Raw genomic sequence first — 26,283 nt, 5'->3', positions numbered from 1 at the left:
ACACCTACTCTCTACTATCTAACTTTTATTCCTTTTAGAAGGAGATAAATTCTCTCTCTTTACATTTCTGGTAATATCCTTATTTTAGATTTCTCATACATTCTGTTAATTTTTATAGAGTTCCTTTATATATTGTTTACAGAGTTACTCATATATTTTTCTGAGGTTTAGAGTCTCATAAAGTTCAAAATATATCAGAATATGGCCCTGGCCATTTGGCTCAGAGGTAGAGCGTTAGCCCGGCACTTGGATGTTCCAGGTTCAATTCCCAGTCAGGGCACACAGGAGAAGCACCCATCTGCTTCTCTACCCCTCTCCCTCTTGCCTCTCTCTCTCTCTCTCTCTCTCTCTCTTGTTCCCTCCTTTTCTCTCTCTCTCTTCCCTCTCTCCCCTCCTGCAGCCATGGCTCAATTGAAGTGAGTTAGCTCTGGGCACTGAGGATGGCTCCATTGGCTTCTGCCTTAGGTGCTAAGAAGAGGCTCAGTTGCTGAGCAACGACGCAACAGTCCAGTTGGGCAGAGCATCGCCCCCTAGTGGTCTTTCCCGGGGTGGATCCCGGTAGGGCGCATGCAGGAGTCTGCCTCTGCTTCCCCTCCTCTCACTGAATAAAATACATATGTCAGATTACTGGACACTATATTAGGTAGCACTTTTGTGAATCAGCACTCAATTTTTACAGACAATATAAAATTAGTGTTGGCTGGATTCAAGCAGATTTCTTTATGGGAAACCATTCAACATTGCAAAAGAATTATGTTTTATCAAAATAGAAATATTTTTAGTTTCTTTTTTAAAAGCACTAATTTTTTTGAGGCAGTTTCTCTTTTAAATTTAATTGCTCACTACTAAAATCTTTAAATGTTGATTCTGACCCTACTACTATGATTCTATCTATGAGCTAACCTTGGTTTTTTAAAGATAACGTTTGAATGAGACTTTCAAATGGTTCTAATGTTCGTAAGAGTTAGTTTACCTTTGTGATGAAAAACCTCTCCTGAGAGACTCTGCGCACCACTAGGGTGAAGGCTAATTACAGCACATACTATATATATAGTAAATGCTGCTCGTGCCTAGCTCTTCAGACAGACGGTTTCTGTTCTAAGAGCTGTCAGCACAGCTGGCTTACTTAGGCTGGTCCAGAGGTCTCCTTGCTCTGGGGCAAGTTTCCTCATCTAGCCACGTGTGTGTGTGTGGGGGGGGGCTTTTACCTCATGGTAGTGGTGTTTTTTTACATGCTGTGTTTTAAAAAATTCACATCTGCAATGTGATTTTGTCTATTAAGGTTTACCGATGAACGAGGTTGGAGATTTTAGTCTTGGGTACAGAACTGAACTTGAGCACTTTGAGTCTACACGAAGCTGGTTCCTTTACTCAGAATGCCAGCAGCAAACATGACAGCTCACGGTTGAGCACTAACTCCTGTGGCTTCAGGCCTGTGGCCAAGCCTGTGTGACTGCTTGGATACTCTTTACCACCCCCCATTGCCTCCTTCTTGGTTTTCTGATATCTGAAGCTGTATCAGAAACTTCAGTTTCGTTTAAATGAATAGTCCATAGAAGGAGGATATTTGAAAAGAACTAAGTGTTATGTGAGATTGTTATAAGAATTAGAATGTGTGATCGACATTTGTGTTTGTAAACTTCAAAATGTTTCCATTTTATTATTGCTCATTATTAAAAAAAATATTTCCCTCTAATACTAAGTATTGTGGTAAATTAGTACCCAGTAAGACTTTAAGTAACAGCCATCTGGTGGAAAGGGCTCTTTAATAGGTTTGTTTAGAGAATACATCTCCGCTGCACATAGAAGTGGGGAGATTCTGTTTTGTGCAGACAAAAAGTAAACTACTTTTCAGGAAAGCATTAAGCAATGTTTACCAGCTCTTTATTCAGTTATTTTCCTGTTCAAAGTATAATTAAAGTAACCCTTAGATTGTGTTTTAGTCCTACTTTTTAAAATTATTTTTAACTAAACAAGTGATACATTAAGGAAAAAAATACAGATTATGTAAAAAAGTATAGCTAAGAAAAATAGTTACCCGTTCATTATGTGTCCTTACAGGAATTTCCTAACAACGCATGCATATACAGAAACAGTGATTTGTTTTTCTATTCTTTTTTACTTTTAATTTTATTTAGAAAGTTAAATTTAACAGGGTGACATTGATCCATAAAAGTGCCTGGGTTTCAGGTGAGCATCTCTATAGCATTTGAACCGCTGATTATGTTGTGTGCCCATCACTCAAAGTCAAATCATTCTCTGTCACCGTGTATTTGTCCTGAGTTTTGTTTTCATATCTGCTTTGTTTTCTTTTGAGTCTTCAAATGCAGAGATGAGACCTGCAGACTAGACGTATTCTTCCCCAGCGTGCTGGGGCATAAGTAAAAGTTCTGTTTTCCCAGACAGGTGTCAAGTTCCCGATCTCTACCCTTATTCTGCTCCGTACCTTTCTCTCTTTTAATCACCGTTCTTTTTTTTTTTAAGAATTTTATTTTTTAGAGATTTTATTTATTCATTATAGAGAGGAGAGAGAGGGAGAGAGAAGGGGGGAGGAGCAGGAAGCATCAACTCCCATATGTGCTTTGACCAGGCAAGCCCAGGGTTTTGAACCGGCAACCTCAGTGTTTCCAGGTTGACGCTTTATCCACTGCGCCACCACAGGTCAGGCAAATAATCACCATTCTTCTCCTTGAACGGAGATAAGTATAGTGTGGTGGGGCTCGACCCGGGTTGGCTCTACAGTGGGATTAACTGAGAGATGTGAGAAGTCATCCATATCCTGGCTCTGCAGGTCAGGGATTTTTATTTAATTGGTCGTGGTGAGCAAGACAAGTGGAAGAGGACATGCTATATCTTAGTGTAGATCTAGGAGCCTGCTGAGCGTCTTAGTTCCAGTGTGGTTTGGGGGGAGGGCATGATGCCCCCCCCCCCCCGGGGCCATCTTAGTTCATTTCCTGCCTTCACGAAAGAAGCTAGGCGAGGTCCCGGTCATCCCTCAAGTTCTTGACGGAATGCATCGCCACAGACTTCTTCACTTACTGCACGCTGGTCCATCTGCAGTCTGTAGTCCCTCAGTTCTGAGGAAAATCAGCCTCGTTAATGCCGTCGGGGTCAGCAGGCAGACAAGCGGTAGAGCCTGTGATGGTGTGGTCAGCCGCGCAGGTGCTGGAGCCGGCTGCCGGGTGGCATCCTGGTTCTGGCATGTGCGGTGAGCTTGGCGCTTTGCGTCACCGTAAAGCGGGGTAGTCGTCTCCCTCAGGAATGCTGTGAGGGTTACACATATTAATAAAGTGCTCAGCAGTATTTTGTACATGGTGAGTACTCAGTGAATAAAATGGATAATACAAGTCATTCCTTTTCTTGTTTACTATTTTCTTTTCTTTTTCTTTTTCTTTTTAATTTTTCTGAAGCTGGAAACGGGGAGAGACAGACTCCCGCATGCACCCGACCAGGATCCACCTGGCACGCCCACCAGGGGGCGTCGCTCTGCCGCGACCAGAGCCACTCTAGCGCTTGGGGCAGAGGCCAAGGAGCCATCCCCAGTGCCCGGGCCATCTTTGCTCCAATGGAGCCTTGGCTGCAGGAGGGGAAGAGAGAGACAGAGAGGAGGGAGGGGAGGTGGAGAAGCAAATGGGCGCTTCTCCTATGTGCCCTGGCCGGGAATCGAACCCGGGTCCCCCACACTCCAGGCCTTGTTTACTATTTTCTAACATTTCCCACCCTTTTCTTGCCCATTGCTCCTCAAGGTAAGTTCATGCTTTCTCCAGTAAACTAGAACAGGGGCCAGCAAACATTATTCTGTAGGGCCAGGTAATAGATATGGTACATTTTTAGGGTCATCCGGTCTCTTGCATACTCAGTTCTGCTGTTACAGGGCAAAGGCAGCCATAGACCACATATGTAAACAAATAAGCATGCCTACGTCCACTGAAATTTGAGTTTCACGTAATTTTCACGTGTTATGAAATACTGTGTTTCTTTTGATTTAAAAAGAATCATTTAAGACTGTAAAAACCATTCTTAGTTTCCAGGCCACACAGAAATACGCAGTGGACCAGCCTGGCATGTGAGCCCTGGTTTGCTGACCCTGAGTGGGGTGAAGGGACGGGACCGCACACAACCTCAGACGCCCTTTCTGAAGCAGGCCTCTGCTCTTCAGTCTCTTGGGCTGTGAAGGGCTCTGGAAAATTAATTTCATTGCCATCAGGTTTAGAATTTTAAAATTCTACTCCCAGCTCTGATCTTAAACTGTCAGCGCATGTGTGAGACATGGATTCTTTGGAGACTCTGTCCTTGAACAGTGACACATACAACTGTACTTAGGGTTCTTTGGTTGCAAGCAATAGGAAGACTTGGTCCTGTTCTCAGCACCGGTGTAGCAGGTGCCTGTCAGGGTTCTCCAGAGAAACCGGCCAGTGGGATGCACACACGCACGCACACACAGTACATATCATTCTGTATGAGGGTGAGAGGGAGTTGTGTCAAGGAACTGGAATATGCCGTTTTGGGGGCTGGCGAGTCTAAAATCCACAGGGCAGGCCGCTGGGAACTCTGGCAGCCTCGCGGCAGAATTTCTTCCTCACTTTTCTCTTAAGGTCTTTCAGTTGATTGGATGAGGCCTCCTCACATTCCTGATATCTCCTTAAAGTCACCTGATTACAGATGCGAACCCCATAGATATTATTTACACAATACCTTCATAGCAACACCGAGCTCAGTGTTTGAATAACCGGGTACTATAGCCTAGCCAAGTTGACATAAGCAACTAACCATGACATACTTAAATAAATATTTTTCTAATGAATGAATGAACAAATGGCTAAAATGGTTCATTTAAGCAGAAAAGGGAGTGTTTATTTGGAGGATGTTAAATAGCAGAATTGAAGTCAGAAAGTGAGTATGCAAGCCTGAGGAAGCCCCCGGAGAGCCAGGGCCGTTTGCGGGGGCTGGGACCTGTAACAGGAGCGAACTGTGTGCCACAGTCAGAATGCATCCCCTGGAACCATTCCCATCCGCACATCATTCTGCTCAAGATTCAGCTTCTTAGGAAATTCTACTTGCTTGGCTTGGCTTGGCTTGAGATTGGGTGAGAAGTCTCCCATGCTCACCAGAACTGCAGTGAGGGAGACAAGGGCTATTTCCCAACAGAGCGTCAGGATGCTGTTCCAAAAGAAGGAAGGGATACTAGACATGCAGAAATAACACGTCCACTTCACCCAGCTCGGCATCTGCCCACATGCCCCCGAGGACAGCTGGTGAGGGACACGGGTAGGGCTAGATGGTGGAAAATGGCACAGGCCCCGGTAGTGAGCTTGGGCCTTATCCTCTAGAATGGTTGACCTTTAGGGGGCTGGTATCATAGACTCCATTGAGAATCTGAAATTTTTGGACCAAATTCTGGGCCCTCTTTCTTCCTCTCTTCAGAAAACTATGCTTTAAAAAGGTTTGTTTTGTATAACATTTTAAGAAATGCTTGTACTTTGTTTTTTGGGTTTTTTTTCATTCATTTTTAGAGAGAGAGGAGAGAGAGAAGGGGAAAGGAGCAGGAAGCATCAACTCTCATATGTGCCTTGACCAGGCAAGCCCGGGGTTTTGAACCGGTAACCTCAGTGTTCCAGGTCGGCACTCTATCTACTGTGCCACCACAAGTCAGGCTAGAAATGCTTGTACTTTTTAGAGTAGGTGGCAAGAGGGGCTAGTCTCTTAACCTGAAAGCATGAGAGTTCATAGGGACAGGGTGGTATATACTATTTAAGGACGTTAGGCAGGGGAGTCACAATAGGGCTGTATGTTAAGTTAATCATTGGAAGATGGGTTCGAGGGATATAAGTTTGGAGGCTGCAAAACTGTCACAATATTACATCTTCCTCAGCTTCTGATATTTGCATTTTCTGGGTTTTTTGTTTTTGTTTTTGTATTTTTCTGAAGTGAGAAGCAGGGAGGCAGACAGACTCCCGCATGCGCCCAACCGGGATCCACCCGGTTGGGCATGCCCACTAGGGGGCGTTGCTCTGCTGTGACCAGAGCCATCCTCAGCGGCCCAGGCCAACGTTGCTCCAATGGAGCCTTGGCTGCGGAAGGGGAAGAGAGAGATGAAGAGGGGGAAGGGTGGAGAAAAGGTGGACACTTCTCCTATGTACCCTGGCTGACAATTGAACCCAGGACTTCCACCCACTGGGCCAATACTCTACCACAGAGCCAACTGCCCAGGGTGATTATCAGTAATTCTTAATGATCAGGAGCTTTTTTCATGAATCATAATTGTGTGCTGATAGTAAGATCCTTCTAGGCCCTGGCCAGATGGCTCAGTGGTATTGCATTGGCCCAGCATGTGGAAGTCCCAGGTTTGATTCCCGGCCAGGGCACACAGAGGAAGCATCCACCTGCTTTCTCCACTCTTCCCCCTCTCCTTCCTCTCTCTCTCTCTCTTCCCCTCCTGCCAGGGGGCTGAGGATGGTTGCAGGGCCTCTGCCTCAGGCTCTGGTCACAGTGGAGCAACTCCCCAGATGGGCAGAACATCGCCCCCTAGTGGGCATGCCGGGTGGATCCTGGTGGGGCACATGCGGAGTCTGACTGCCTCCCCGCTTCTAACTTCGGAAAAATACAAAAATAAAAATAAAAAAGATTCTTCTAAAAGTAACCCTGTTTTCTTTTTGTATGACCCACCCTAGGTTTGACAGGATCCCTAGTAAGTAGCCAGATTTTTAACTATTCTTTCTCTTCTCTCCATAACATTTACTTAGCAGGCTTTTTCACATTCGTGTGTTTGTATCCACTGGTATACTTCTGTTCATTTATTGGGGAGAAGGGGTCCCTGCCAGTTACAGCTAGCATCATTTTATTATTTTTAGGAGATATGCATGTGGCTCTCTGTGACTTCTCCATCAAATTTTTTTTCTTTATTATTATTTTTTAACTTGTTACCCAATTTGTAAATAAATTTCAGCAAATGCTAATTAAGAGAATAAAAAAATGAGTGGAGCACCTAAGTGCTTGGCTTTTTCCAACAGTTTTTGTTGGGGGGAAAAGGATATCTAATTGATAATTTAATCAAACTAAGACTTTGAAAGAGGGGATATAATATTTTTAGTATTATTTTTTTCTTGTGGATTTTAGGTAACTGTTTTTATTTTTCTTTCTCTCTCACTGCCTCATATCCTTAGTAGACATAGTAAGTATTTGTGATATTAGGGACTATTATTTATTTTTCTGTATTAATTGAGATACTGAGTTAAGTTTGATATTTGCTGTGCTTGGCATGCCTTATAGATTGATTTGGGCTAATAATTTTAATTATTTGCTTCTAGCCTGTGAAGGGCAGTGTTAGAAATAGGGCCTTAGATCTAATACATATTAAGATTGTTGCTTCTAGAAAATTTAATTCTAGATACTTAATGTAGTATTTTCCTTGCACCCAGACCCTCAAGGCTTTGGTAATACTTAAGGTGTCTCCTGAGTTCAGGTGGTTTTTAATTTGATTGTAAATAGTTTTTCCCAGTTAACAAGTTTGGTCTAAATCTAGGCCCCAAAGTAAGCTCTTGATATGCTTGTAGAGAATTTTAATACTTATTTCTTATTGATTGGAATCTTTTAACTAATGTGAAGGTAATCAGATTGGTAAATTGTTTTGTTACAACAACAGCAGATTGTAGTTCATTTTTGAAGAACCTTAAGAAGTATAAGTCCAAAAGTATTGGACCAAAGCGTAGTGTTTAGTGTTGGTAATTTCACCGTTTATTTGTTGTATGCAGCATTTTTCAGATTTCACAATTTGTATATGCTGTTATTCTGACACTTTCATATATGCCAATAGATTAAGATAAGTCTACATACTGAGAAATTGCTCCTGTCAATGCGAATGTGTATGAATGTTGTAGTTACATCACCAGTCTTTTAGTCTCTGCTGTCTTGAGGATTCTACTACTCAGTGAAAATAGCTGGCGTACTTTATGTCTAGAACTAATTCTATGTAGAAATCCCTCATAATCATTCTATTTTCAGGTGTACTATATCAAAGTCGCTGCCCAACTGTAATTTCTATTTACTTGTGTCTTTGTGTGTGGTTGCTTGGAAATATTATCACATATCATGGGACTGTTTCTTTTTTGACAATTTAAAGATTGTTCCCAAACACCCACATTTTAGTTTTGTAATTTTAGTTATTTTAATAACGTGATTTCTTTGGCAGCTCATTTAATATTCTTAAGTGTTTCCATGTTTGTGACTCTTGGTCACTTCCCTTCAACATTCTGATGTCAAATGCAAGATTTTTTTCCTCCTATAATGTGTTCTTTAGATAAAGGAAAGATGCAGTTCATTCAAGTATAACTTTTAAAAAGATTAATATTTTTTCTAGTCACAATTTTCCCAGATGTATTATACTCAAAGTAACTTTCGTAGTTTAAAGCATTGATCAGAATTGCATTTTCAAAGACACTTGAACTGTATTGGTTTCTGCAGACCTGCGCCTCTTTATGAACTGGGCCTTGCTCACTGTTGATGTCAATGTTTACGTATGTATTATAAAATGGGAGCAGGGAAAGTGGAGGTGGGATTAGCTGGTCGTGCTGAAGGGAAGTGGGTGGACCCAGGTGTTTACAAATACTTCCTAGTGGTCATTTCTGCCAACAAACAGTACTTCATATGTTTACTGTACTCCTGCTCTGGAAAGTTCTTGAGCACGTTTCCAACCTGTGACTGTCTGTCTACTCAAAGACATTGGAATGAGCTTTTATAAAAGAATTCCACCACTGAGGACAAAGAAACCTATTGAAACAGGGCTTCATTTTGAACTTAAAAAGGTTAGAAACCAATATTAGAGTATAAGTTGTGTCAAGTGGGATATGTTATCTCAACCCTTCATCCATCACCCTGTTTTGTTGTATGGTGTTCTGGTCATTTACTTTTATTTAGGTTTGTAATAATTAGATACGGAGAGAAAATGAGATGAAGCAAAAAAGTTTTTTCTTTTTCTTGGATTTTGCTTTTACTGTGGAAAATGAAATCTGACAAACACAGTTTTGTAGAAAACAGCAGTTTAGGTTCAGAATATGGACCTAGCATCCTGTTGCCTGAATTGTGATCTCAGCTATGCAAATTTCTCTCTGATCTTTGGTAAGATACTTTTCTTAGCCTCACTTTCTCTAGCTATAATATGAACAATAATAATAGTACCCCTACCATATGTTCATGAAAATCCAACGGTATGGCTGGAATAAATACTTACACGAATTATTAGGTATTATCATTGCTTTATTCTTTTTCTGTGGATCAAAACTTGACTACTGAGTCTGACTTAAACTTTGAGGTTACTGTTCTGTTCCAGTTGAATTTTTAAAAGGCAGTTTAGCATTTAAAGGATTTCTATTTAGTACATTATTCCTTCTAGCTAAAATAAGTTAAATATGCAAAAGAATTAATGTTGCCTTAGACCTGGGGAACCGGTCTGAATGCTTTCTTGCATCTGGTTAACCTTTATGCCGTTCAGAGTGGGAGACCACAGTTTGTGCTATTTCTGTTCCTCTGTTAGCCTTAAGGCTAAGCGGTCAGAGAATTTCACCTCCATTTCAGGCTCGGTCAGGGAGGCCAGTGGGGCCTTCTAACCTTTGGGGAAAAAGAGCAGGCTGAAGAGGAGTGTGACTTCTGAGTGAGGACTAGAGAACAGTTGGCAGGCTTGAAGATCCTTCATCATATCAAGGAGACTGAGCGTCTGCAGAAGGAAATTGAGCAGCACAAGCAGACCATCAAGATTGAAAAGATCATGCTGATGACTAAGTTCCTCATAGAATGGCTACATATCGCCCACTGTGAAGACATGGTTCTGGTAATATCTATCTGTGCTCAGCAGATTATAATAAAGTGTCATGAACAAAAAGGAAAGAATCACCATAGTGTTCATAGATGTCATTAGGGCCATTAGGAAAAATACTTGTTATAACTGTGCAGACTCAGAGAAGTTGTTTATAGTTATTTCTTTTAATAGTAGAAATTTGGTTTAGAATTCTAACAGTATATTAGTAATATTTGTAGAGTGCTTTTGACAAACCTTTATAGACTTTGTCTCATTTGGTCTTCACAAATCTGAAAAAGGTAGAACAGATGGAATAACTCTTACTCTTAAAGACAAGAAGATTTGGGTTTCAAAGACGTTTAGTGACTTGCCCCGAGATAACTAGCTAGTTATGTCTGCTGTCTCTTACATTAGTTTTCATTCTATTATATCAAAGTGCTTCTCTATGAACAGCCTATAATTTTCGGATGTAAAACTCAAATTGTTGAAATTACTGGATTTTTACATTTGCTAGAAGTATGAACCTTTTGATTTTTGATGGACCATATTTCAAGTATATCAAGTTCTGCCATAGTGTATTTAACTATGATTTTAATGTTATTTGTAGCTTTAGGATTTAGAAATATTTGATTTAGAAGCATGTCCCTAAAATATATTTGGTGCTAGAATGTTATTTTAATAAGTTAACTGACTAAATATAATTTTGATTCAAAAGGCATCATGAAAAATTTTTTTCTTACAACATCCTTAGTTAAGCTGCTCACTTTGAAAAGAAAATTGGCTCTACTTTTAATAATCATTTCAAAAACTATTATGCTTTATGTTGTGTAAATACTCTTGAGGAGATATACATAGTATTCTTTTGAATTGGGGACATTCTTTGTGCAAGAAGTTCAGTTCAAGTATTTTTAGAACCTCTGCTCTTCTATTCACGGGCGCTGTGCAGCAGGTCACTGTGAAGGGTACAAAATAGTCCTTGCCTTGCTTTCAGCAGACTTCCACCAGTAGAGAAGGCAAGGCTCCCTATGAGACAGTCATAGTAGGGGTTGCCAAATTACAGTCTAAGGCCTGTTTTTGTATGGCTTTCAAGCTAAGAATAACTTTTGCTTTTGTTCTTTAACAAAGAAAAAAAAGTTTTTTTAAAAAAAGAGAGTATGTAATATAGACCAGACCACGTGTGGCCCACAAAGCATAAAATATCTGGCCCTTGACAGGAAAAGTTTACTGACAGTGAATTAGAAGAATATATAGCACATTAAGCAGTGGTTTTCAACTGCTGAGCTGTGGACCAGTGACATCCACCAGAAATTTCGTGCCCATCTGCAAAAGAGTTAACCACCCAGATGAACAGAAGAGTGGTTAACTCTTTCATGGATGGGGTTCAAAAACACAGGCATAAAATGTATCCAGAGACATTAGGGAATGCAAATCAAAACCACAATGAGATACTATTTTATACCCACTTGGAAAAGCTGTCATAAAAAACATAGACAATATGAAATGCTGACAATGGTGTGGAGAGGTTGGAACATCTATTGCTGGCGGAATATTAAATGGTGAGGCTGTTGTAAGAACAGTTTGGCAGTCCCTTAAAAAGTTAAACTAAGTTACCGTATGACCTAGCAATTCCACTCTAGGTGAATACCCGAGAGAATTGGAAACTTCACATAAAAACTGGCACACTATGTTCATAATATTATTAGTCCTAATCGCCAAAAAGTGGAAACAACTTATGTCCATCAACTGACATATGGATAAACAAAATGTGGTATAGCCATAAAATGGAATATAACTCAGCCGTAGAAAGAAATGAAGTATGATACAGGCTACAGCACGGATGAACCTCGAAAAACAGGATAAGCTAAACAAGGCAGACACAAAATGTCACACACACTGCTCCATTTATGGAAATGTCTAGAACTGTCCAATCCATGGAGGCAGAAAGTAGACTAGTGGCTGCAGAGGCTGGAGGGAGTGAGGAGTGCGGAGTGACTGCTAATGAGGTGGTGTTTCTTGTTAGGGTGATGAAAACGTTCTGCAGTTAGGGAGTGGTGATGCTTGTACAACCTTTTGAATATACTTTGAACTGCTGAAGTGTACAATTTTAAGTAGTGAGTTTTATGGTATGTAAATTATATCTAAAAAAAAATGTGACCAGAGACAAAGTAGTTTTTATAAAAGAAGAAATGAGAAGTCAGGTAAAGATGAGAAGACTAAAGGCATGAGCCAATGGAGGTAACTCTGAGGTTGGGGCCTGCAGCCGACCCAAAGGGCATGGAGGGTTTGGGTGGGAGAAGAGGAAGTAGGCTGGCATGACAGGTCTCAGGAAGAAGTGTTAACCGAAAAGGAAGACGTGGCAAGATGTAAGAGGAAGAAAGGCAAGCTGGGTCCCTGGTTTTCTTGGGGCTTCTAATCTGGAATAGTTAACAGATCTGACCTGCAAGGCATCAATCACACTTTGTGTTATTCCCATGGAATAAATTGTATATCTTTCTAGCGTAAGGCAGGATGTTTTTATCTAGCCGGGAAGCAAGACCCATGGTGCTTTTTTAACAGGTTATACTGTAAGGCTTTGAGTTCTCAGTACAGATATGCTTTGAGGATTTGCTACCGTCTTTTTTTGTCTTTAACCAATTTTAAGCCATATACTTTGTATGTATTGTATTGCCTCATTTAGTGCTCTCAGCACACCTGTGACACAGATAGTATCATTCCAATGCAAGGATGGGGACACTGCAGTTAGAAAGCCAGGGTTCAAATCCTGGTTCTACTGTTTTCTAATTGTATGTGAGTTTTGATGAGTTATTTTACCTCTCTAGGTTACATGCTTTCTCTTATATAAAGTGCTGATTATAATTTGCTAGAGTTGTATTTAAGTAAGTTGAGGAAAGTAAAATTCTTAGAATCATTCTTGACACATAGTAAGCCCTCAGTAAGTGATACGGTGTCATTGATAAATCCTAAGAATTGAATGAGGTTAAGTTCCAAGTCAGGGGTAGTCAACCTTTTTATACCTACCGCCCACTTTTGTATCTCTGTTAGTAGTAAAATTTTCTAACCGCCCACTGGTTCCACAGTAATGGTGATTTATAAAGTAGGGAAGTAACTTTACTTTATAAAATGTATAAAGCAGAGTTACAGCAAGTTAAAAGCATATAATAATAATTACTTACCAAGTACTTTATGTTGGATTTTCGCTAAGTTTGGAGAATAAATCTTTATAAAACAACTTATTATAGTTAAATCTATCTTTTTATTTATACTTTGGTTGCTCTGCTACCGCCCACCATGAAAGCTGGAACGCCCACTAGTGGGCGGTAGGGACCAGGTTGACTACCACTGTTCCAAGTCTTCCAGGCACTAAATGGTAGAGCCAGCACTTAATGATCGGTATTCTTGATCCAAGTCCTGTTGTTCTAATTGTTTTTACCAGATTTTATTATATCCTTATTTATCTATTATATGTATATTTATAAACTTTCTGAACCTTCATTTAAAAAGGAGACCAGAATAAGCCAAATTTAACAGCACAAGAGCCTTTCCAACTTCCTTACAACAGAACTTTCATTTCTAAACTCGGTCTTTTGCTTTGATCCACTAGTACCCAGTCCTTAGCATTTTTAACTAAATTGTGAACTGTGAAGGGACAATGACACAGGAATGTTGGATTTAATATAATTAACAAAAATTAACTTGCGTATGATGAACAATTACAAGCAATGGGAGAGGAAGCCTGAGGTCAGCAGAAGCTGGCGGTCCTTACTGATGCACAGATCAGAGAGGTGAAGGCGGGAGAGGGAGCAAGAAGTGTTAGCTCAGAGTTGCTTCACTTTAGTTGTTCATGGCTTATCACAGGTGCCTTGACCAGGCAGGCCCTGGGTTTCAAACTGGCAGCCTCAGCATTTTAGGTCCACGCTTTATCCACTGTGCCCCCACAGGTCAGGCTAGAACTTTTTTCAAAAACGTATTAGAAAAGAATAGGCAGTTCACAAAAGAAAAAAGAACGACTGATAAATATTTGAAAAAGATCTAACCTCATCAGTTAATCAAAGAAAGTTAAAGTACGATACTACATTTTTAATGAGAGTTAACAAAATAAGAACATTTAAGCTGAAATCAAATTTGAGTTGAAACTGCGCTGTTAGGGATATGGTGAAATGGGACTCACATATTCCTGATGGGAATGCAAATTGATAAAGCTGGTAAGTTTCAGGAAGAACCTTAAATATGTTTCTAATCTTAGATCTAGTAATGATCCATCTGAGAGTGTAACCCAAAGAGAAAAAAACTTGCGATAAAAATGTATGTGCAAAGATTCATTGCAGTATTATCTGTAATAACATTTGGATATTATCCAGCAGAAAAGATATTTAAATCATTGTATATTTATTGTGGGATTACTTGTTTAAAAATTTTATTAAACATTTTAGTGACCTTGGGGAAAAGATGGTGAGGTAATGTTTGGAGAGAAGAAAAGCAAGACTCTGAAGTACAACCGTGTCCAGGGGTAAACTCACCTACAGAAAAGTAGTTCATTCTGGACGCTTACTGAGTAGCTCTTCAATGGTGTACCTACTTCTACCGATTGTAAAAACAAATGAAAGAAAACCCCTCTTGAACCCAAATCCTCTTTCCCTTGTAGTAGTGGCCACCTTATTTCTCTGTGCTTTAAGCAACCTCCTCAGAAAAAATTGTCTGTAATGTGACTTCAATTTCTTACTCCCAGCCATTGCTGGCCAGCGGCAGGCTTTTGCCTCTGGGTTCTTCCATTGAAGTGAGCTCAAGTCTCCAGTGACATCTGGATCGTGGTCAGTGCTCAGTCATCTTACTCGGTCAGCAGCATGGAGCAGTTGATCACATCCTCTTCTCTGGAAGTTTCTTCCCTTCGTTCCAGAAAACCACAGTAGTTTTCCCCCTTCCTCACTGGTTGCTGCTTCTTGTCTTCCATTGGCTCCTCTACCTATGTTTTCTTTTAAAGTTAATATGGTGAATTACATTTTTTTAAAAAAACTGTGATAAAATACACATAATTCTAATCATTTTTAAATGTCCCATTAAGTGGCATTAAGTACATTCACATTTTTGTAAAACTCAGTACCATCCATCTGCAGAACTTTTTTTGTCTTCCCAAACTGGCCCACTGTACTCACTCACTAGAGACTAACTCCCTATTGCTCCCTCCCCCCACCATTCTGTGTTCTGTGGCAACCATTATGCTCTGTGAATTTGACTATTGGCTACTTTAGGTACATAAATCATACAATATTTGTCCTTTTGTGGCTGGCTTATTTCACCTGCTGTAATGTCCTCAAGGTTCATCCATGTTGTAGCATGTGTTAGAATTTTCCTTTTCAAGGCTAAATAATATTCCATTGTATGTGTACACCACATTTTGTTTATCCATTCATCTGTTGACGGCCACTTAGTATGCAGCTTCTACTGGGCCTGTGTGAATAACGCTGCAGTGAAGATGGGTCTACTTCAAATACCCGTTTGTGAGTCCTAGCTTTTAATTTTCTCGGGTGTATACACAGAAGTATGTAGAATTGTTGGATATGGTGATTCGCTTTATAATACTGTTTTCCACATTCCCACCAGCAGTATGCAAGAGTTCTACAATAATTTCTCCATGCCCTTACCAGCACTTGTTATTTTCTGATTTCTTCATTTGTTTTCTCTTGTTTTGTTTTATTTCACTAACAGTCATCCTAATGGATTTGAAGTGGTATCTAATTGTGGTTTTTAATTTGCAGTTCCCTAAAGATAGTGATGTTAAGCATCTTTTTATGTGCTCAGGGCCATTTGTATATCATCTTTGGAGAAATGTTGTTCAACTCAATTCACTCATTTTTTAATGACAGAGACAGAGGGACAGATAGGGACAGACAGACAGGAAGGGAGAGAGATGAGAAGCATCAATTCTTTATTGTGACACCTTAGTTGTTGATTGATTGCTTTCTTATATGTGCCTTGACTGGGGGGCTATAGCTCAAGCCAGCGACATTGGGCTCAAGCTGGTGACCTCGTGATTTCAAACCTGGGTCTTCCGTGTCCCAATCCGACGGTCTATCCACTGCGCCACCGCCTGGTCAGGCTCAATTTACTCATTTTTAAATTTGTTTTATTGTTCTTGTTGAGATGTAAGACTTATTTTTATCTGTACACATGTAGGTTATATATTAACCTCTTATCAGATATGTGATATGCAAATATTTTCTCCAGTTTTGTGGGTTGCCTTTTTACTCTGTTGATAATGTTTTGATGCACAAAAGTTTTAAATTTTGATGTAGTTCTACTTAGCTAATTTTTTTTATTATTTATGCTTTTGTGTCATATTCGAGAAATCATTGCCAAATCCGGTATCTTGAAGCTTTTCCCTGTTTTTATCTTCTAATAGTTTTACAGTTTTTATGTTTAGGTCTTTGATCTATTTTGAATTAATTTTCGTGTACAGTGTAAGGTAAGGGTTCAAATTAATTCTTGTGCATATGAGTATCCTCTTTTCCCAATACTGTTTGTTGAAAAGACTGTCCTTTCCTCATTGAGTGTTATTAGCACACTTTCAAATCATTTGACCTTCTTCTATATACAGGGTAATTTCTGGGCTCTCTAGTCTACAGATTTTGATGTTACATTTTTTTCTCATTCTGTTCAAAATACTAATTTTCCTTTTGACTTCTTTAAGTCATAGATTATTTATTTTTCAGATATTTGGGGATTTTCTTGACGTCTTTCTGTTACTGATTTCTAAGCTAATGCCATTGTGGTCAGAAAGCATGCTTTGTATGATTTGATTCCTTTAAATTTATTGAGATATATTTTATAGTTTGGATTGTGGTCTATCTTATTAAATGTTTCATGTGCATTTGAAAATAATGTGTATTTTGTTGTTGTTGGGTGAAGTAATCTATAAATATCGATTAGATCCCATTGATTGATGGGATGTTCAGTTGAACTTGGTCCTTAACTGATTTTCCGCCTGTTGGAGCTGTCAGTTACTACTAACGCGGCACTGAAGTCTCCCAGAGTGGTGGCCGATTCATCTGTTCCTCCGTGTAGTGCTCTCAGGTGTGACTTCCTGTATGTGGTACTCTGTGGTTAGGCACGTGCACATTCAGGATTGGAGACTTCCTAGAGAATTGACCCTCTTGTATGTGATGCCACACTTTATCCCTGATAATTTTTATTACTTTAAAGTCTGTTTTCTTGAAAGTTCCAGTAATATAGCTGTTCCAGCTTTATTTTGATTAGTATTAACATGGATATGTCTTGCTCTATCCATTTATATTTAATCTATCTGTGTCTTTATATAAAAAATGGATTTCTCATACACAACATATAGTTAGATTTTAAGGTTTTTTTATCTACACTGACAGTTTCTTTCTTTTAATTGGTGTGTTTAGAGTCTAAAATTTAGAGCATTAATGTTTAAAATGATATTGGTATAGTTCCCTGGTTGGCAAACTGCGGCTCGTGAGCAACATGCGGCTCTTTGGCCCCTTGAGAGTGGCTCTTCCACAAAATACCACGTGCAGATGCTACCTTGATAAGGAATGTACCTACCTAGATAGTTTAAGTTTTAAAAATTTGGCTCTCAAAAGAAACTTCAGTCGTTGTACTGTTGATATTTGGCTCTGTTGACTAATGAGTTTGCCGACCACTGATATAGTTGGATTAATACTCGCCACAGTTGTTACTGTTTTTCTTTGCTTTTTCTTTTTTTTAGTGAGACAGAGACAGACAGGAATGGAGAGAGATGAGAAGCACCAGCATGTGATTGTGGCACTTTAGTTCATTGATTGCTTCTCATATGTGCCTTGTCTGGGGTCTCAAGCCAGCGACCTTTGGCCTCAAGCCAGTGATCATGGGGTCATGTCTATGATCCTGTACTCAAGCCAGCGATCATGGGGTCATGTCTATGATCCCGTGCTCAAGCTGGCAACCTTGAGTTTCAAGCCTGGATCCTCAGCGTCCCAGGTGGACGCTGTGTCCATAGCGCTACCACCTAGCATTACAACTGGTCAGACAGTTGTTAACTGTTTTCTATTTGTTGCCTTTGTTTTTCTGTTTTGCTTTGTTTTGTTTTGTCTTCTTGGTATTTCTGATCCCTTCTGGTTTTAATTGAACATTTTATATGACCTTTTTTTCTCCTCTCTTACCGTATCAATTAAACACACACACACATACACACATATATTTTAGTGGTTTCCCTTGAATTTGAAGTATACATTTACAACTAATCCAAGTCCACGTTCATGTAACACAGGTAGTACAGTACTGCATTTTTCACTACATAAGATGCGTCTAACCATAAGACACACCTATGGTTTTAAGGAGGAAAATAAGAAAAAAAATATTCTGAACCAAATGGTGTGTTAAAATATTTAATAAAATACCGTATTTTTCACTCAATAAGATGCACTGGCATTTCCCCTACACTTTTAGGGGAAGAAAAGTGCGTCTTATGGAGTGAAAAATACGGTACTTGATAGCAGAGTGTTCACAGCCCTTCCCACCAGACTCTCAGAAAGCGTGGTGTTGGATCCAGATATGCCAGCAGAAATATCTTCCCTTTCAGTCAGGGGCTGTTCATTTGGGTTGCTGAGTCTCTACTTACTTCCGTTTTTGTGTTTATGCTTTTCAAGAACTGGGGACCATTCAGTTCAGTAAGGCTCAAAATCAATACACGTTATCATGCTGTGGCTCTGGCTTTGCGGTTTCTAGTCCGATAGTGCTGTCCACACTTGTTTTACATTACCTCTCCACAGTTTTTCTCACAACACCAGGAACACTATTTACAGAAGTGAAGTATTGATATTACTAGTTATTTTTTCAGTGGGTAATATTTGCCAGACACTGTGCTGAGTGCTGTATTTGCATTATCTCATTTAATAGGTGCAGCCACATGGCTGAACTGTGTCCTTTACAGAAAGATTAGTCCTCATTCTATTTCAGTCCACCTGGCTGGTCTCTATACTCCAGTTTCTCATGCCTTTGTTCCAGCCTATACAATTCTGTAGTTCTTTCCCCCCCTCAGATTCTCTGGTCAAAAACCTCAGGAGGCTTTCTGCCTCTGATGGGAAAGTTTCAAGCTCTTAGGAGATCTGTCATACAGGGACTTCGGCAGCTTGTCAGCTTGCTGTAGGAGCCACATCTGTTCTTATTCCTTTCCCTGCTTTTCACTGTAAATGCTCAAGCTACCTAGACTTTTAAAGTAATTTTTATTAGACATGTTATCCTCTTGAATTTGTGCCTTTTAAATGGAATTCCATGTCTATTAGAATTCCCTCTACTGCACGCCCGTCCTCTGCCTGACCTTTAAGAAATTCATGCAAGGCATACAGTGAAAAAGCTCTCTTCTTTCCAGATCCCCTTATTCCTCAGTCTCCTTCCAAGGGAAGGAGATATGCATATACAAATTTCTGCGTACATATATTAGTAAGGGCAGGTTAGCATGCAGCTTGGGCAAATTACTAGTACCTACCTCATAAGCATTTTGTGAGGTCGTTTTATAACAGTGCCTGAAATGTGGTAAGTTCTCAGTAAATGTATGGTGTTATTGTTGTTATATAGCAAAGCATACTACATTGAAAAGAGAATGGCATTGAAAATCAGGAGGCACAGCCTCCTAGTTACTTTTCACCAAGTCATTTAATCAACTTAAACTTTGTATGGTTTTCTCATCTTTATAATGAAGGTGATGCTATATAGTTTTGATTTTAAAGCCTTTTCAAATTTAAAAAGAAATTTATTGATTGACTGATTTTAGAGAGAGAGAAGGGAGACAGAAACACTGATTTGTTCTACTTATTTATGCATTCATTGGTTGATTCTAGTATGTGCCCTCAATGGGGATTAAACCCTCAACCTTGGTGTATCAGGACAACAGTTTTGATTTTAATAAACTGAAAAATATAAAGGGAAAGATCTTTGTAAATGATAAAATGTTATATAAAATCTAGTTGCTATTGGCCACATCATTTTACTTTCCCTTCCAGGAGAGGTCATAGCATTTTAGCCCATTTTAAGAAGTGACGTAGTCTTTAAAGAATAAAGATTTTTCAGTGACAATTATGCCCTTTTGCTTTAGAAATTATTCTAAATTTATACTTGAGCTGTGGCTTGGTTTTGTGTTTCGTGTTAAAGTTTAAAATTATTATTATATAATTTGCGAGGCAGTGCCTTTGAGAGACTGATGTTGGAGTCAGTGAAATATATCAAGAGGCCCTGGCTCTGTGGTAGAGCATTGGCCTGGTGTGTGGTTGTCCTGGGTTCAATTCCTGGTCAGAGCACACAAGAGAAGTGCCCATCTGCTTCTCTACCTCTCCTCCTCCCCCTTTTCTTTCTCTCTGTCTCTATCTCCATCTCTCTTTTTTTCTTTCCTGCAACCATAGCTCTATTGGTTCAAGTATATTGGCCCTGGGCACTGAGGATGGCTCCATGGAGCCTCTGCTTCAGGCACTAAAAATAGCTCGGTTGCGAGCATGGCCCCAGACAGGAGGTTACCAGGTGGATCCCAGTTGGGGCGCATGTGGGAATCTGTCTCTCTTATCTCCTCTCCTCTCACTTGGAAAAAAGATAAGAAGAGTCTAGAATTGATATACATGGCTATGCTGGGTATAAATTAGTAAACCTTATTCTTTTTTCCTCCCAGTGCTTTTTAAAATATTTATTTATGTATTTATGTATTTTAGCAAGAGACAAACAGGAAGGGAGAGAGATGAGAAGCATCAACTCATAGTTGCATCACTTTAATTGTTCATTGATTGTTTCTCATACGTGCCTTGATGTAGGGCAGGGGGTCCAGCCAAGCCAGTGACCTTGGGCTTTAAGCCAGCGACCATGAGATCATTGTGTTAGTGACCTTGGGGTTTTGAACCTGGGACCTCAGTATCCCAGGTCAGTGCCCTATCCACTGCATCAGCACCGGTCCGGCTAATTTTTATTTATTGATTTCAGCGAGAAAGGAAGGAGGAGAGAGAGACTGGAACATTAATCTGTTCTTGTTTGTGCCATGACAGGAGATCAAACTGGCAACCTCTGTGCTTCAGGACGGTGCTCTAACCAATCAAGCTCTCTGGCCAAGGCCTGAATGATTTTTGAGAGAGAAGAAGCAAGGGCAGGCAGAGAAAAAGGAAGCATCGTCTCGTTATTCCATGTAGTTGTGCACCCATTGATTGCTTCTCATACATGACCTGACCAGGGCTTGAACTGGCAACCTTGAGATCAGGCCTGCAGCTGTGGGTTTGAGCTGGTGACCCCGGGATCGAACTGGTGAGCTCTGGGATGACACTCAATCCACTGTACCACCGGCCAGGGCTCAGTAAACCTTACCTTTTGAGGAAGAAACATTTTTGTCAACCTAGAAAGTATTAGTCACTGACTATAAAATTTTCTTCATGGTTTTCAAATGTCTTTATTTGTCTGTGATGATAACAGTTGCTAAAGAATATTCATGTTACTAAGTAGCTAGTAGTACATGTAGGAAGAGTTCCCTGTGATGACCTTGTTGAGGATTTACTATGCTGTGCTGCTAAAATAGAATAGGCTCCACTCTTTGTTTTGTCAGCTCATGAATCCAAGGGCATATGTTCTACCCAACAGCACAGAGTGTGGGATATTTTTGGACACTGATATTCTTTCTTCTTTTGTTAATTAGATGTATTCCCAATATTCAGCATTTAGGAGGAAAAATTGTAGTCAAATTAGTCAGTGCCAGAGCAGGATTCTAGTCAGACAAGAGGCACCTTAAGTGTTCAGAGTTTTAAAATTTTCACTGTATTGCTTATGAGAAAGAGAACTTCTAGGAATGAAAAATATAAATAATTTAAAACTCAATAAGTAGATAGGTTTAATAATAGATAAGACCAGAGAATTAGTATACTGGAAGATGATCTGAAAAATAAATTAACCAGAATAAAGAGACAGGCTGGAAAATATGTAAGAGGAAAAAATGAAAATTGAAAACTGAATTTCTTTGATTCAGTTCTCTAAGCACTGGGTGGATTCGCTGGCTGATGCTGACCAGCCACGGCTTCCAGCTTGCTGTCTCTGTTACAGTAAGGTTTGATTATGACATGCGTGGCAATTTGGATGCAAGTGAAAGTTATTTGTGCATAGGTTTTAACCTTATAGATTGTGCTCTAAGAGGAAAGGGGTATCCCCTTCCTTCCTTCCTTTTCCTTCCTGTGGACTGGAATACGGACACGGTGGGGACTATTTTTGGCCGTGTGGAAGACGACAGTACTCTAAGGAGGACAGAGCAACAGGATGTAAGGAAGAGTTGAGCTCCATCAGACTGTTAAGCTGTCCCTTCCAGCTGTCACATGAGAGGGAAAAAATACTTGAATTTTGTTTAAGTCACAGTAGGGTCTCTTATTAGCATATATTAATTTTATTTTATGAAAACAAGAAATAAAGCTTCTGCAGAGGAGACCAGAATGATCACAGAATTTGAAACATCATCATTTGGAAAAAGAAATAGAACTGCTTATTGAAAAAGAAGGTATTGGGGTGGGGTTTATAACTGTCTTCAAATATTTGAAAGAGGATAGACTGGAAGATGGATTCTCTCTATTCTGTGTGGCATCCAAGGGCAGAGATCCAGTAAGTGGCCACTACAAAGGAACAGAGCAATGTTCCTTTGCTCTGTTCTAACCACTAGGCCAGATTTTCCATGAGAGCCATACAACGACCCATGTACTTTACGCATTATCCAATAAAAATTTGGTGTTGTCCCGGAGGACAGCTGTGATTGGCTCCAGCCACCCGCAACCATAAACATGAGCGGTAGGAAATGAATGGATTTTAATACATGAGAATGTTTTATATTTTTAACATTAATTTTTTTAATTAAAAATTTGTCTGAGAGTCAGATGCAGCCATTAAAAAAGCCACATCTGACTCACGAGACATAGGCTCCTGACCCCTGCACTAGGTTACCCAGAAACGGAATGGACTGTCTGTGAGGGTACATTTGAAAGGGCTGCATGGGCCACCATGTCTGGAGATGTCTCTAGAATGACTTGCCACAAAAGAAACACTTGCTGTAGTTCAGGCATAGTCAATATTTAAAATGAGAAAAGACAAAACAAGCTAGTCTTTACAATGTTACAAGATTTGCTACACATCAATTAAATGTATTCTTTTTTAAATCTTAAGCTTTTATCATTTGTGGTTTAGAGTTAAGATTTAGAAGGGAGGACCTCTTTTATTGTATTGAGACTACTAATCTGTTGTCTTATTATTACTTTTGTTTACCTTTAATGTTGTTAATTTTTCATTTTCTCACTTTGGTTGAATTGGTCAAGTTTTCTTTGTCCATTTTTCCTCTAGTGATTTTTAGGTTATATAAAATTCAGTTGTTGACATTACATCTTTCACATTTAGATTTATATTTTTTCAATGTGTACATACAGAGATCCAATATCCTTATTCTTTTCCCAAGCAAGAGTAAAGCTTTAACATAAGTTTACTTTCTAACTCCTTCCAGACCAAAATGTTGAGATAATTACGGAGTTTTATTTCCAGATTTTGTATATGTTTTACAGTGATAATTTGATTTCTAGCTATAACTTTTACTGGTTTCTTTGCTTGCCATGATTTCTTGTTCTAGTATCTTTTTTTAGATGACTGACTTCAGTAATTTTTATATGCATTTTTATCATTTAGTTCTTATTGTTTGTATTATTTATGATTATGTTTAACTTACAAACATTTTGAGATTAGTGTAATTTTTGTATTGATTTCTAGTTCAGTTGCATGACTGTTAAGATAGACACTCTGTATGGTTTCAGCTGTTGAAACTTGTTGAGACCTGATCTGTGGCCCAGCAGGGTCTGTTCTAGTAAATGATCCACGTGTACTTGAAAAAAATGTGTAATTTGCAGTTGTTGGGTGTGGTGTTCTATATATATCTATTGGGTTAAATGTTAAAATTTAACCATGATTGTGTATTTGTCTAGCTTTCCCTTTAGTTTTGTCAACTTTTGCTTTATATATTTGCCATATGTTTTAATTTTTAGTTTTTCCTATTGAATATTTATTAATGTCATTACTGATATATGTGGATACTCTGACATCTTTCTGTTTATTTTCAATTTGTCCATCTGTTCTTTGTTTCTTTCCTTTTTCCTTTTGTTTTTAGTTATTAAACCATTCCAGAGTGTAGTGGTTTAAAACAGTAACCATGTATTGTCACTCAAGAGTTTCCTAACCCTGGAGTTGGGCAGTGGCTCAGCTGGGCGGAGCTGGCCTGAGGTCTGTCAGAGTGCTGTAGTCAGCTGGTGGCTGTCTGGGGTCATCTTGAAGTCCCCCCCCCCCTATTGATTTGAGGTGGGGAGGAAAACAAGGGTAAAGGGAGAAAGAGAGACAGAGAGAGAGAGAGAGAGAGAGAGAGAAGCATAAAACCTGTTCCACTTAGTTGTTGAATTTAGTTGTGCACTCATTGGTTGCTTCTTGTGTGTGCCCCGACCAGGGATTGAACGTGCAACCCCAGCACCCTGAGATGACACTATCCATTGAACAACCCACCAGGGCTGGAAGGCTTCTTTATTCATGGCTCTGGGGAAACCACAGGCAGCTTCAGGGTAGCTTGACAAGTCAGACAGCGGGACCTCTGCTCTTTGTTTACTAAACCCTCCCGTATTCGAAGGGAATGGAATAGATCGTTTCTCTCAAACTTTTTAAGATTTTTGTCTTCACTTTTAGTGGTTTGAGATTTCAACTACAGTATTTTTAGTTGGAATCTCGATTATGATGATGATGACAGTGATGATGATGATTGCATTTACTGGGCACTTTAAATCTGAAGATTCCTAACTTTCTTAATTTACCTCTGGAAATGTTCTTCTGTTATTTCTTTGGTTTTTCTGTTCGATTTCTAGACTTCCTCTCAGCTACGTGGCAGAACTTGGGATTTATCCCTTTACCTCTTTCCACACATTCTCTCTTGGTTCTTTTGCATTTTTTGGGTGGATTCAGCATATTGGTTCACAGACTTCAGCTGGGTCCATTTTTCTCTGCAGCCCATTGACTGAACTTTTTCAGTTAGTCATATTTTATTTCCGAAGTTTTCCAGTTTCTTTCACTAATTTCTTTAAGGATATTACCTTTACTTTACAGTCTTTTATAGGCCTTCTTAACTCTGTTTTCTTTGAATTTTGTTTCTGTTTGTTGAATTTATTGGCTCTGTCAAATTATTTTCTTCAAATCTGTGGTTAACTGTCTGCTCCTGTTGGGACTCCATCCCGGCCTTTCTACTTACGGGAGTTCATCTCCTTCCATTGTGGGAGGGTGGGAAGTGCTGCTGGACTGTGCCCTGGTTTTAAGGGTGTGAGGACTAGTTTATAAACTTTGTTTATAGGGACATTATGCCTCATCATTGTCCCTCAGGAGTTGTTGTGAAGATGCTAGTGGAAACCATAGCAGATGATCAAACAAGGAGCATTTATTCATGAACACAGAAGGCTAAGGACTGAGCCCTGAGAACCAACCACATTTTACTACATGGATGGACAAGAAACCAGAGGAGAAAGTGAAGTGTAGGTTCCACCCAAAGTGCTAGTCTTGAGAAGAAAGAGAAGAAAGTATGAAGAATATTCTCTCAATGAGAAAAATAATGTGATTTCATATTACATACAGAAAATGTTGTACTTCTGTTATGATGTGATGCACTGTGAAGAACACTGTTATTTATTTCAGAAAGTTAAATCTTAACCAAGTTTTCATATTTACTCAGCACCCCCTACCCCCCAGCATGTTGTTGTTGTAAGTTATAAAATACTCAAGGCTTCTATAAATATTTAAATATAACCAACAAAATAACAGCTTGTTAAGAAACTGCCTTCAGTGTTTTATAATGTAAAAAAAATTTTCTTTCAAATTCCTTCTCACAGTAAGCTTTCTTTAATAAATTTTGTTTTGTATGTTTAGTTTTGTGAACACTATTTTATCTTGTAATTACCTAGTTTACATATTTAAGAACAGAAACAAAGTTGGGATAATTTGTGTCACAAAAATGATCAAGTTTTGTGTTCTTTTTGAAGTTAATAGAAGTACTTTTGCTCAAGGAAGAATAAAAAAATTGCTGCTAGAACTTTGGACCATAATGTTAGGGACTCAAGATCGACTTAAAATTTAAACATAGTATGATGTTTATTCTTGTCTTCCTTATTTGTCCAGGGACTCTTACCCAGAGTGGGAAATTTTCTGGTGCTGTGTTGGGAGCGCAGGCACAAGAAATTTCCATAAAAAGGCATAGGGTTTGCTTGGAAGAACATACTGGTTTTCTAACTTGGCAGTAACGAGTTAGAACTAACCCCTTTAAAAAGAAAATATTAATTCACATTATTCCTTATTTTGTGTGTTTTCTTATCTGACCTATACATTCTTTTATTTGCATGTGTGCATATAGACCTTTTTTACATTTGTAAGCCATCATATTTGTTATATATAAAGAAGATAATTTTCTGTACATAAAGTATATGTGAAAA

The 26,283-nt window shown here is 39.2% G+C and overlaps 1 protein-coding gene across 4 annotated transcripts in view; it reads left to right on the top strand.

Moving 5' to 3' along the window:
- Positions 1-26,283, top strand: part of RAP1A (RAP1A, member of RAS oncogene family) — a 75,528-nt gene that overhangs the window by 28,018 nt on the left and 21,227 nt on the right. The window contains exon 1 of one of the 4 annotated variants that reach the window (XM_066246474.1): positions 9,706-9,823. The exons of the other annotated variants lie outside the window; for them this stretch is intronic. The gene's annotated coding sequence lies outside the window, so the exon portion shown is untranslated. Of the gene's footprint in view, positions 1-9,705; positions 9,824-26,283 lie in introns of those variants that run through there. 4 annotated transcript variants of the gene reach the window in all.

The sequence above is a fragment of the Saccopteryx bilineata genome, chromosome 11 (assembly GCF_036850765.1).
Source record: "Saccopteryx bilineata isolate mSacBil1 chromosome 11, mSacBil1_pri_phased_curated, whole genome shotgun sequence".
NCBI lineage: Eukaryota > Metazoa > Chordata > Mammalia > Chiroptera > Emballonuridae > Saccopteryx > Saccopteryx bilineata.
This window is presented reverse-complemented; position numbering and strand designations above follow the sequence as displayed.